Raw genomic sequence first — 13,877 nt, forward strand, 5'->3', positions numbered from 1 at the left:
CCCCTGCCTCTCTTAAATCTGCCCATGCTTCTGCCTGCAGGGCAAGTTTCCTCCTTTTGGTCTCTTTTTTGTATTTTTCTCTGCACACCTTGATTTTTTGAGGGTCCCTTGGTTTTAATTTAAGGCAGCATTTCAACTCCCTCAGTGCTTTAGAACAGTCTTTATCAAACCACCGGGGATTAGCCAGGATACGTGTGGGCGCACTGGTCTTAAGTAGGCCGTCGATCAGGTTAGCAATCTGGTCAAATGCTTCCAATAACCTTGATCCCTGGACTTCTAGATATAAACAGTTGTTAATGGTCGATTTGCCCTTGTCACCCAAGGTTTTGTAAAACTTTACCCCGTCTATTTTGGACCATTTTAGTCTCCTGCCTTGGTCTGTGACCCTCTCCTCGATTGTGCGAAGGACTCTGATTCCAGCGCCCACCCTATACGTAAGCTCCAAAACAAGAGGGTTGTGGTCGCTGAAACTGCTCCATTCTATCCCTACACTAATTATTTTATTTATCAGGGATCTTGAAGCCAAAATATAGTCTATAATAGATGAGCAACCCCTGCCCTTGAAGGTTGGTGTAAGTGTGCCATCCGTCTGTGAGCCTATCATGTTAATGGTATGCTCTAAGTCGTACTTAAGTCGAAGCAAACTGAGAGCCGACCCAGTAGGCGTGTGAGAAAAATGCGGCCCCTTCTCCCTAGGGCATTGTGACCAGTCTGTATTGGCCTTAACCAGTGCCGGACAGAGATGACAGTTAAAGTCTCCCATTAATAGCAGCCCGTGAGACTGGCCATTATTTTGGAATGTTGTTTCTTGTCCCAGCCTGTAGTCCAGTTCAGCTAATAGCGGAATATGATTATCCGCTATCTCAGTATTATAGATGTTAAAAACAGTAAATCTTAACCCCTTCCCGAGGAACCGAACTGCCTGAATCCCATGTGAATTCCAATCTGGGGAAGACCAGGTGCCTGGGAGGTCTAAATCTACGTAAATGGACAATCCGCCCATTGCTCTCCCTGATCCGGTTTTTCGTGCGGGAACAAAGAAACACTTGTACCCCTGTAAGTGATAATTATTCACCGGGGCCCATGTCTCCTGCACACATATAACATGAAATCTTCTGATAAAGTCAACCCATTCCTTATTATTAAATTTGCCTGCCAGGCCTGTTATATTCCAGGAGATCAGTCTCACTCCCTCCCCCGTCTGTTCTGAGCCCCCCTGGGGCCTTAGTGGTATCTCCTGCACTGACCCTTGTGAGTCCAGCCCATGTCCCCCTCCTATACATTCTATGTCTGTAGCCTTAGGTTCAGCATACACCGATTTCCCAGCACCACTCGGTAGACTTTGCTGAGCCTGAGAGCTTTGCTCCTCCAACACCTCTGCCAAAGCACCCTTTCCCATGTAACCCTGAGGGGCATTATCCGTTTGTCAATCTACCCCCTCTAGACCATTCAGACAATCGAACCGGTTGTAGGTGTGAGAGGGTGGTTCTGGTTGGCCAAATACTGGCCTTGGGTTAAAGTCATGGTGTCTCCCCCTCCTGCCAACCCTCTCCCAGTTGTCATGAATTTGGGGCGGCTGCAATGGATCTGGGATAATGGGAAAAAAGAAAGACACACAAAGGGTTTGGATGGTGGATTCCCTAGATCTATTCTTCCCTTGGCATATGTAGGACACCGTTCCTGTGTCCCTAAAGCTCACCGGTATGCAGTCCCCTATTATGGATTTATGTGTTCTCCCCACCCATGGCACCCTTCTTACCATTATGATTTCATTATTAAGGTGTACCGGGAGGGGTCTATTTATATTTAACCACCTGATTACCCTACTTTTCAGGGAACAGAAGTCCTCAGTTTCACCTACTTCGAGTGGGGGGACACCCGCCATGACTACAGTGAAATCATTAGTCTCTGGGGGTAGGTTAGGCCTACGTGGTCTCGGAGAAGCTTCATTAGAGGAGTCAATGTGGTACTATCTACCGGCTGTGCCGGAAGAACAGGGCCTGCAGGAGGAATGTGCGTGTTAGAGTTGAGGGACTTAGTTGGTGCAGGCTTGGTCCTCAAGGGTTGTTGCGGGACCGCCGCGTTCGCGGCTTGTGAAGGGGCTGAATTTGCTGCACTATTTACGGGCTGATGGGAGGCTAATGTGGTGGAAGTGGGCTCTGGGTGCCTTCCCTGGTGACCAGCCGGAGTTTTCAAGCTACTTAGTGTGGCCTCCAGAATGGTTAGTCTGATCTCAATCTTTTTTATACTCTCATTAATCAGTAGTAATAAAGACCTTAACAGAAATTCCAGGTTTCCAAGCGGGACAACAGAAAGGGGAACATTAGCAATATTAGTTCCTGTATCTTTTGTCGGGGCGGGAGTCAAGGCATCCTGGGCAGTAGGTTTAGGGTGTGATTCAACCGGTAATTTTGCTGCTAATCAACACAAGAGGGTAGGCCCAGCCCGGCCTACTCCGGCCTATGACGGCTTTAGACGGTCCCGCCCTTGTCCCGGGCTTCTCCCGGCACGCTCCCGCGAAGCGGAAGCTCTGCTCACCTATGTACACTGCCACGCCTACTTGGGGGCAGATAGGCGGGGGGCGTGGCCAGCGGGGAGAGCAGCCCAGGTGTGACTAGTTGGGCGTGCAGGGACTCCTGGACGCTGGAGTCCCTGCCTCAATGCTCACAGCCCCGCTGACACACTCGCCTGCCCGGCACTCCCCGAAGCTTCCACAGACAACCGGCAGCTCCCAAGTCAGCAAGGCGCTGCGGGACCCGCGAAGCGGGTCCGGCGAGGCGCTAGGGTAATCCTTATGTTCAAGGGTGCACAGTATGCCAAGGTCCACAACAAAGGCTTCCCAGTTAGCTGGAGGGTCCCAGTGACTCAAGGATTTGATCCGCTTTAGGCTCCGTTGGCGGGGGGCGTGGCCAGCAGGGAGAGCAGCCCAGGTGTGACTAGTTGGGCGCGCAGGGACTCCTGGACGCTGGAGTCCCTGCCTCAATACTCGCAGCCCCGCTGACACACTCGCCTGCCCCGCACTCCCCGAAGCTTCCACATACAACCGGCAGCTCCCAAGTCAGCAAGGCGCTGCGGGACCCGCGAAGCGGGTCCGGCGAGGCGCTAGGGTAATCCTTACGTTCAAGGGTGCAAGAGCTTTCCACAGTGCGCCAAGGTCCACAACAAAGTCTTCCCAGTTAGCTGGAGGGTCCCAGTGACTCAAGGATTTGATCCGCTTTTGGCTCCTTTGGCGGGGGGCGTGGCCAGCGGGGAGAGCAGCCCAGGTGTGACTAGTTGGGCGCGCAGGGACTCCTGGACGCTGGAGTCCCTGCCTCAATGCTTGCAGCCCCACTGACACACTCGCCTGCCCCGCACTCCCTGAAGCTTCCACAGCAACCGGCAGCTCCCAAGTCAGCAAGGCGCTGCGGGACCCGCGAAGCGGGTCCGGCGAGGCGCTAGGGTAATCCTTACGTTCAAGGGTGCAAGAGCTTTCCACAGTGCGCCAAGGTCCACAACAAAGTCTTCCCAGTTAGCTGGAGGGTCCCAGTGACTCAAAGATTTGATCCACTTTTGGCTCCGTTGGCGGGGGGCGTGGCCAGCGGGGAGAGCAGCCCAGGTGTGACTAGTTGGGCGCGCAGGGACTCCTGGACGCTGGAGTCCCTGCCTCAATGCTCGCAGCCCCGCTGACACACTCGCCTGCCCCGCACTCCCCAAAGCTTCCACAGACAACCGGCAGCTCCCAAGTCAGCAAGGCGCTGCGGGACCCGCGAAGCGGATCCGGCGAGGCGCTAGGGTAATCCTTACGTTCAAGGGTGCAAGAGCTTTCCACAGTGCGCCAAGGTCCACAACAAAGTCTTCCCAGTTAGCTGGGATACTCAATCACTACGCAAGTATTAATATGTTTTAATAAACAGGTACTCTTATAAAACCCAATTTCATTTTTTTAATTCTTTACAATTTTTTTCATGAAGGTATTAATATTGCTCAAATCTAGGTATAAATTCATTCATTCAGTATTCATTCTATAATCTTGAAAATACTTGGGTTTTTAAAGGGTTTTAGATGGTCTGTTCAACAGTAAGATAAATCAGACTTTTATATTTTAATTGTGTCGGAACAAGACCTAATGAAAATGATTTGTTATATAACAATGAGAAAAGCAAGGTGCTGCTGAGAGTTGAACTCAGGACCTCCTGTTTACTACACAGGCGCTTTAACCAGCTAAGCCACAGCACCCACTTGATTCTTAATTTTGAAACACTTTTCTTTATGGTGTTCAAGAGAATATTGCTTTTTCACTTTCATATTCTTTTCTAAGTTTACACACTTCTCTACTCAAACACTTAAGATGAATGAAGACTCTTCACTTATTCAAAAACACCTCTCTAATTTGAAGTTTACCCAATTCATATCATTTTAAAATATACCTTGCTGAAGAATGGATTAGTTGAATTCAACAATAGAGTGATCATTCACCTCTATCTTGTTCTTTGTCATTTTCTTTTCCCTATTTCAGTCAATGCATTCCTACAAAAATCTTCACAATACCAAGCATTTTATTTAATTTTTAAGATATCTTATTCTAAAGTTCATAGAACCAGACGTTTATTCTTAAATTGTATTCAACACTTATTTAATGAAAATTATTCCGAAAGCATGGAGAAAACAGTTAGGTGCTGCATAGATTTAAACTCAGGAATTCCTATTTACAAGACAGGCGCTTTAACCACTAAGCCACAGCACCAACGTTAATAGTTAAAAATAAATAAATAATTTATTGTTGATGATGAAAATGTGTTCCTGCTATAATTTCTTCTTTATATGTATTGTAATCTAAAACACAAAAAGATACTCAATCACTGAGCAATTAATATTATGTTTTAATAAACAGATACTCTTATAAAACCCAGTTTCATTTCTTCAATACATTACAATTTTTTTTCATGAAGGTATTAATATTGCTCAAATCTAGGTACAAATTTAATCCACGTCTTTCTCATAGATATGTCTTTTTTTTCATTTTGCAATAACTGTATTCATTCTATATTCTTGAAAATACTTGGGTTTTTATAGGTTTAAGATGATCTTTTCAACAGTAAGATGAATCAGACTTTTATATTTTCATTGTATCGGAATAAGACCTAATGAAAATGATTTGTTATATAACAATGAGAAAAGCAAGGCGCTGCTGAGAGTTAAAGTCAGGATCTCCTGTTTACTAGATAGGCGCTTTAACCAGCTAAGCCACAGCACCCACTTGCTTCTTAATTTTGAAACACTTTTCTTTATGGTTTTCAAGAGAATATTGCTTTTTCACTTTCATATTCATTTCTAAGTTCACACACTTCTCTACTCAAACACTTAAGATGAATGAAGACTCTTCACTTATTCAAAAACACCTCTCTAATTTGAAGTTTACCCTATTCATATCATTTTAAAATATACCTTGCTGAAGAATGGATTAGTTGAATTCAACAATAGAGTGATCATTCACCTCCATCTTGTTCTTTGTCATTTTCTTTTCCCTATTTCAGTCAATGCATTCCTACAAAAATCTTCACAATACCAAGCATTTTATTTAATTTTTAAGATAACTTATTCTAAAGTTCATAGAACCAGATGTTTATTCTTAAATTGTATTCAACACTTGTTTGATGAAAATCATTCGGAAAGCATGGAGAAAACAGTTTGGTGCAGCTGAAATTTGAACTCAAGATTTCCTGTTTATGAGACAGGCGCTTTAACCACTAAGCCACAGCATCAACGTTAATAGTAAAAAATGCACAATAAATTTATTGTTGATGATGAAAATGTGTTTCCTGCTATAAATTCTTCTTTATATATATTGTAATCTTAAACAAGAAAAGATATTCAATCACTACGCAAGTATTAATATGTTTTAATAAACAGGTACTCTTATAAAACCCAATTTCATTTCTTGAATTCTTTACAATTTTTTTTCATGAAGGTATTATTATTGCTCAAATCTAGGTAGAAAGTTCATCTACGTCTTTCTCATGGATAAGGCTTTTTTTTTCATTTTGCAATAACAGTATTCATTATATAATCTTGAAAATACTTGGGTTTTTATAAGGTTTAAGATGATCTTTTCAACAGTAAGATGAATCAGACTTTTATATTTTAATTGTATCGGAATAAGACCTAATCAAAATTATTTGTTATATAACAATGAGAAAAGCAAGGCGCTGCTGAGAGTTGAACTCAGGATCTCCTGTTTACTAGATAGGCGCTTTAACCAGCTAAGCCACAGCACCCACTTGATTCTTTAATTTGAAACACTTTTCTTTATGGTGTTCAAGAGAATATTGCTTTTTCACTTTCATATTCGTTTCTAAGTTCACACACTTCTCTACTCAAACACTTAAGATGAATGAAGACTCTTCACTTATTCAAAAACACCTCTCTAATTTGAAGTTTACCCTATTCATATCATTTTAAAATATACCTTGCTGAAGAATGGATTAGTTGAATTCAACAATAGAGTGATCATTCACCTCCATCTTGTTCTTTGTCATTTTCTTTTCCCTATTTCAGTCAATGCATTCCTACAAAAATCTTCACAATACCAAGCATTTTATTTAATTTTTAAGATAACTTATTCTAAAGTTCATAGAACCAGATGTTTATTCTTAAATTGTATTCAACACTTGTTTGATGAAAATCATTCGGAAAGCATGGAGAAAACAGTTTGGTGCAGCTGAAATTTGAACTCAAGATTTCCTGTTTATGAGACAGGCGCTTTAACCACTAAGCCACAGCACCAACGTTAATAGTAAAAAATGCACAATAAATTTATTGTTGATGATGAAAATGTGTTTCCTGCTATAAATTCTTCTTTATATATATTGTAATCTTAAACAAGAAAAGATATTCAATCACTACGCAAGTATTAATATGTTTTAATAAACAGGTACTCTTATAAAACCCAATTTCATTTCTTGAATTCTTTACAATTTTTTTTCATGAAGGTATTATTATTGCTCAAATCTAGGTAGAAAGTTCATCTACGTCTTTCTCATGGATAAGGCTTTTTTTTCATTTTGCAATAACAGTATTCATTATATAATCTTGAAAATACTTGGGTTTTTATAAGGTTTAAGATGATCTTTTCAACAGTAAGATGAATCAGACTTTTATATTTTAATTGTATCGGAATAAGACCTAATCAAAATGATTTGTTATATAACAATGAGAAAAGCAAGGCGCTGCTGAGAGTTGAACTCAGGATCTCCTCTTTACTAGATAGGCGCTTTAACCAGCTAAGCCACAGCACCCACTTGATTCTTTAATTTGAAACACTTTTCTTTATGGTGTTCAAGAGAATATTGCTTTTTCACTTTCATATTAGTTTCTAAGTTCACACACTTCTCTACTCAAACACTTAAGATGAATGAAGACTCTTCACTTATTCAAAAACACCTCTCTAATTTGAAGTTTACCCTATTCATATCATTTTAAAATATACCTTGCTGAAGAATGGATTATTTGAATTCAACAATAGAGTGATCATTCACCTCTATCTTGTTCTTTGTCATTTTGTTTTCCCTATTTCAGTCAATGCATTCCTACAAAAATCTTCACAATACCAATCATTTTATTTAATTTTAAGATAACTTATTCTAAAGTTCATAGAACCAGATGTTTATTCTTAAATTGCATTCAACACTTGTTTGATGAAAATTATTCGGAAAGCATGGAGAAAACAGTTATTTGCTGCTGAGATTTGAACTCAAGATTTCCTGTTTACGAGACAGGCACTTTAACCACTAAGCCACAGCACCAACGTTGATAGTAAAAAATGCATAAATAATTCATTGTTGATGATGAAAATGTGTTTCCTGCTATAAATTCTTCTTTATATGTATTGTAATCTTAAACACGAAAAGATACTCAATCACTACGCAAGTATTATATGGCCGGGATACCCGTCACCCCCTCCCAACACAATCCCCAAGGATGGGAAGACGGACACAGTTCTTGAACTTTTGGAAGGCGGGAGGGAGTCACCCTTCCGGCCGTATTTATTAAAATATGAAACAAAAGTAAAACATTAAAATAACAGTTTCATATCATGTACAATTTTAATTTATCCATTACGATGTTTATTGGCTAACCTTAACAAATCTCTAATACAAAGGTTCTCCTAGCCGAGTCCAAACATCCTGCAAATGCATACTCTCTAAATAAAATTGTACATCCTAACATTACGGGCCAACGGCAAGGTCGTAACCGGTGTCAGATCCCTAATACCAGAACTACCCCCTCACTTGTGAGGGGCGGGCGCACAGAGGACTGTACCTCTGTGCCAACTTCCAATTTCCCTTATCTTAGCGGGGGCCCCTTATTCAACTCGACGCCATCTTAGTGGTCGTCCGAGGACTCGTGTGAGGTGTCTAGAAGGTAGAGTAGACCCCCCTCCCACCCCACACTTCTTACCACATCCGCCGTCGCGGATGGCCTGGCCCCGGGAAATTCGTAGGAGGGGCCGTAGCCGCCTCCTCCCCTGGGAGGGGCCTATGACCGCCTTCCCCTTTAGGCGACCCCATACTCAGAGGGTGCCACCTCCCCGTGTGAGGGGCCAATGGCCGCCTCCCCCCGGGCGCTCCCATCCATAATGGGTGGCGCCCCACCTCTAGGTATCTTCCAATTACTGCTCACCGATCATGACCTTACCGCCCGACCAAAAAATAAATACGATGTTTTGAAACAAAAGAAGAGCGGAAAAACAGCTAAACTGGACTTATGCAATATCGACCATTGCCTCGTCTACACATGTCACACATCCTTCAACTAGACTGTGATACCCTGCTTCCTTTGAGTGAGAAAACATGTGATGAATTAACTCATTTTATTGCGTTCAAAAAAACCATCGACTAATCCGAACTTTATTACATAAAACCACATGCTGGAAAAGAGATAATATCACCGTAGATCAACTTCATTGTTATACTAATCATTGCCATAAGGGGCTGGAGGGTGGGTCAAAATTGGCTCCTTGTTCCGTCGAGGGCTCACGTGCAACGCGGAGGTGCAGCTTCCAAGCACAGGAACAAGAGGATGCTTCTTTGGATTGTTGCTCCTTTTATTCCTCTTCGGGAGGGCGTGTACCCTCCTCTGGTACGCCTTCAGGGCATGGCCAACGGTGTAAGTGTCTAGGACAACCCCTCTTGGGCGGGAAAAGGCACGCCCCGGCTACGCCGCTTCGGGCATACCAGCCGGGACACGCCCCCCGCCCAAAATGGCTTCCCGGGGGGATCAGGGCACCCAACCATACGTTCGGGGGGACCGAATCGGTCGCCCCTTTCCATATGGCCGGGATACCCGTCACCCCCTCCCAACACAATCCCCAAGGATGGGAAGACGGACACAGTTCTTGAACTTTTGGAAGGCGGGAGGGAGTCACCCTCCCGGCCGTATTTATTAAAATATGAAATAAAAGTAAAACATTAAAATAACAGTTTCATATCATGTACAATTTTAATTTATCCATTACGATGTTTATTGGCTAACCTTAACAAATCTCTAATACAAAGGTTCTCCTAGCCGAGTCTAAACATCCTGCAAATGCATACTCTCTAAATAAAATTGTACATCCTAACATTACGGGCAAACGGCAAGGTTGTAACCGGTGTCAGATCCCTAATACCAGAACTCCCCCCGCACTTGTGATGGGCGGGCGCACAGAGGACTGTACCTTTGTGCCAACTTCCAATTTCCCTTGTCTTAGCGGGGGCCCCTTATTCAACTCGACGCCATCTTAGTGGTCGTCCGAGGACTCGTGTGAGGTGTCTAGAATTTAGCGTAGACCCCCCTCCCACCCCACACTTCTTACCACATCCGCCGTCGCGGATGGCCTCGCCCCGGGAAATTCGTAGGAGGGGCCGTAGCCGCCTCCTCCCCTGGGAGGGGCCTATGACCTGCTTCCCCTTTAGGCGACCCCATACTCAGAGGGTGCCGCCTCCCCGTGTGAGGGGCCAATGGCCGCCTCCCCCCGGGCGCTCCCATCCATAATGGGTGGCGCCCCACCTCTAGGGATCTTCCAATTACTGCTCACCGATCATGACCTTACCGCCACAGGCCGGATAGTTGACCGGCTATCCGGACCCCCCACAAACTCCTACTAAAGGTCATGAACTCACAAACCCCTTAACCAAGCTATGAAATCTCCTATGAGTAAGACATTCCCCTCCCGGGACAAATGGACCCCATCTTCGAGATACATGTGGCTCCCCCGAATACATCCATGCGGAATACAATGCAACTGTCCTGAACGAAACAACCTACTAAGTTTGTTATTGACTTTCTTAACCGAATGATTCAGAGCTGTCACAGAGAGGCCCCCCGCCACACCTTCCTGGGAATCATGTGTGACCATGCTATCACGCACCCTGGAACCCTTCTCGCCAACCAACTCACAGTGCTTAGAATTCGCTCGAGCAGTACTCGTCGACCAATGGACACCAAATCATTTCCCCCCAGGTGTACTATGATTACAGACGGCGGTGACCTTGTCCGCCCTAACAGTCCCTCAATAAAACATTGAAATTGGTCAATACAGAGCCCTCCCCTTCCGTGGGAGGTCACCCTGTACCCGTATTCCCCAGCCACGTGAATCATGTCACCTGCTTTGAATACGTCCCCAGCACGCCTCACGTATGAGTGGCCCACGACCCACACCACTCTTTCCTCAGCCGGTGATCTTTGACCGCTGGTCCCCAGGTGTCGGGTCAACTGCACAGTCCGCCCCGCAAAGCCTGCTCGCAAAACTGTAAACCAAACAGAAACAAGAAGCATGAGTGCATGACATTGGCTTCACAACATGTGCAACCGCACATACCTTTTATAACAGCTGGAGGACCAACGCCCCAATTGTTTCACTTTTTCAACACTCAGACCCCTGGCTGTAGCCTCTGTAGAAGCCCCTATCCGGAAGGAATGGGTCCCAAAATCGCTCGGGTCCAAGCCCGCTGCCGTGATTGCCATTGTTAGCACCCGCTGAAACTGAAACCTAGTCAGCGGGGTGGCGTCGTTGTGTCTCAGCAAGCTTCCCCCCCACGATACTGCCCTTTGCGCCAAATATGCCTCCACGCATTTGACCGGGCACGTGTGGGACCCTTGAATGCGCTGGACCACAACACTGTCCCCGATAGCCCCCTGATCGGTTTTGGACCTGGCTATTGTGACTACCATTGAATCACCCTTGATCAGAATGTGTTCTCGACACAAACCTCCCCCCGTATCCTGCTTGTTCTTTGCTACCAGCTCGCTTACCCGCATAGCCCCATGGAATGCTAATGCAAAAGCAGCCCGGAACAGTACTGCTTCTGACTGGGATGAACACGTCGCAGGGAGTACGGACATTAACAGGGACAATCTCTCTAGCCCGATCGGGCGCCTCACGTCCCTTCTACGACCTTCGAGCCGTTGCCAACCACGCAGCGCCTTCTTTACTAGAAAGGACGATGTGGGGTCCTTGATGCCATGCGCCTGCGCCATGAAGGCAATGGCGGCCCGGTGCGTATTGGCCGTTGCCGCTGATCGGCCTGCCTGGTGGAGTGACACTAGGAACTTCAGGACATATTCTTCCTGCCCCCAATGATCCCCCCTAGCTGGACCCGAAAATGACCAATAGGAACGGAACGCCCCTTCGTATGCCTTCCTTGTCCTGGGCGCTAGACTTGCTCCCACGAGGTCCTGTAATCCGGGGCACCGAGTGACCAGAGAGCTTCGGGAAATGGTGCCGCCACCAAGTCCGCGGAAGGTAGATAACCCCTGAAAGCCTGCATGTGGGAACGAGATAGTGCATCAGCCGCCTGGTTCAGTACACCCGGCACGTGTCTCGCCCTAAAGTGGACGTTCAACCTCAAACACAGTAGAACAATTTCCTTCAGTAATCTCAAAATCCATCTGCAGCGTGCTGCTTGATTATTGATACATTCAACCACAGTCATGTTGTCGGACCAAAACACCACAGTGTGATCTCGAAACCCCTCCGGCCATGTCTTTAAGACCACAAAAATGGGGAACAGCTCAAGAAACCCAATGTTACCTGTGAGCCCACTGTCGTGCCACCACGTCGGCCATGTTTGTGCCGACCATCGATTACCGAAGATGGCGCCAAATCCCACGCTCCCCGCCGAATCGGTCCACAAATACAGCTCCACGGAGGAGACTGGTGGCTTGTTCCACACGACGCGACCGTTGAAATCTGCCAGAAATGCCAACCATATGCGCATATCCTGGCGAACCTCTGCAGACAGTCTTGTGCGGTGGTGCCCTTCCTTGAGACCGACCATGGCTTGTGCAATAGAGCGGGAAAAGGGGCGAGCCATAGGTATCACTCTAAGGGCAAAGTTAAGCTGGCCCACTGCTTGTTGCAACTGATGAAGAGTAACCTTCTCTTTGCTGATGCACAATTCTAGCGAGGCCCTAAATTTCTTTACTTTCTCCCTGGGCAGACGGAAGCATCCCTCCACTGAATCGAGCTCAATTCCAAGAAACTCGAGTGAAGTAATTGGCCCCACAGTCTTCCCCGGTGCCAATGGCACGCCAAATCGTTTCATGAGATCGCAAAATTTCAGTAACGCCTGTGCACATTCCGTGTCACCGGCTGACCCCAAGAACAAGAAATCATCAAGGTAATGCATAACCTGCGTATAACCCGTAGCTCTGGTGAACGCCCATTGCAAGAAACCACTGAATTTTTCAAAATAAGCACAAGAGATAGAGCAACCCATTGGCATACATTTATCCATGTAGTAGCGTTCTTGAAATACAAAACCTAGCAGACGCTGATCCTGGGGGTGTACCGGGAGCAACCGGAACGCTGACTCAATATCCGATTTGGCCATCAGCGCTCCGTGCCCCAGGCGATTTAACATGGCAACGGCCTCATCGAAGGATGCGTACCGCACCGAACAAACTCCTGGGTCAATCGCATCATTCACCGAGAGACCCTTCGGAGCCGACAAGTTATGGATCAACCTAAACTCACCTGGGTCCTTCTTGGGGACTACTCCCAACGGTGAACAAATGAAGTTAGCGACTGGCGGTCGCCCATATGGGCCAGCAACCCGGCCACGGGCAACCTCTTTTGCAATCTTAGCCTGCACCACTGCCATATTCTGCTGAACCGATAGTTGGTTCTTACACTGTGATTGCCCCCGAAAATCCCCCGCCGGGATGTGGAAACCATACAAGAAACCGTCTCGCAGTACCCCAGCGGAGACATGATCGGGGTATTCGTTCAGCCAAGGGATCATTGCTATGATGTCTACGGGGGTAGGTAGTGGTGCCCCTCGGTCGATGTTAGACCTGTTTGGCCCCCACCTCTACCCCCTGTATCACCATTCTTGACTCTGCACGAACTCTCAGGGTGTGAAGATTGTCCGCACCCCGCACACTCATGCCTGAACTTACATGACCCTTGCGGCCACGTGCACTTGCCTCTGTTGAAGCTCCAACAGACCCCTTTCCTACCCGAATTCCCACCATTCCTTGATTGATGGTCACTATTGGTGCCTGCTCGAAAGGGCGCCGCCGCATAATGGCAGGCGGGCTCCGCCCCATTCCCGCCAAGCGAAGACGACTTCGTCGTGCCCGGCATGAGCTGCTTCTGCCACGAGATGGAGTCGAAACAATCCCACGTCAGAGATGAGTCGTGCTCCTTGGCCTTACGAAACTTACTATCATAACCCAACCATTGATTGCCTTCATATGTCTCATAGAAACCCATTATACGTGTCTGGTAGCAGGCCAATTCAGTCAACACTTCAGGCTTACGCTCCCCCATGATCGCAGTGAACATCGCAAATGCCCTGCCCCAATTAGAAATCGTCTCATCCACCCTGAATGCCGCCATTTTTGCGTGCCATACG

General features: G+C 46.3%; 2 non-coding genes across 2 annotated transcripts; both read right to left on the minus strand.

Annotated features, from left to right (window-relative positions):
• Window positions 1-4,141: 4,141 nt before the first annotated feature.
• On the minus strand, window positions 4,142-4,215 carry TRNAT-AGU (transfer RNA threonine (anticodon AGU)). The gene has a single exon. It is a non-coding gene; the product is annotated as a tRNA-Thr (tRNA).
• A 1,965-nt stretch (window positions 4,216-6,180) lies between these two features.
• Window positions 6,181-6,254, minus strand: TRNAT-AGU (transfer RNA threonine (anticodon AGU)). The gene has a single exon. It is a non-coding gene; the product is annotated as a tRNA-Thr (tRNA).
• Window positions 6,255-13,877: the final 7,623 nt, after the last annotated feature.

The sequence above is a fragment of the Lissotriton vulgaris genome, chromosome 12 (genome assembly GCF_964263255.1).
Source record: "Lissotriton vulgaris chromosome 12, aLisVul1.2, whole genome shotgun sequence".
Taxonomy (NCBI): Eukaryota; Metazoa; Chordata; class Amphibia; order Caudata; family Salamandridae; genus Lissotriton; species Lissotriton vulgaris.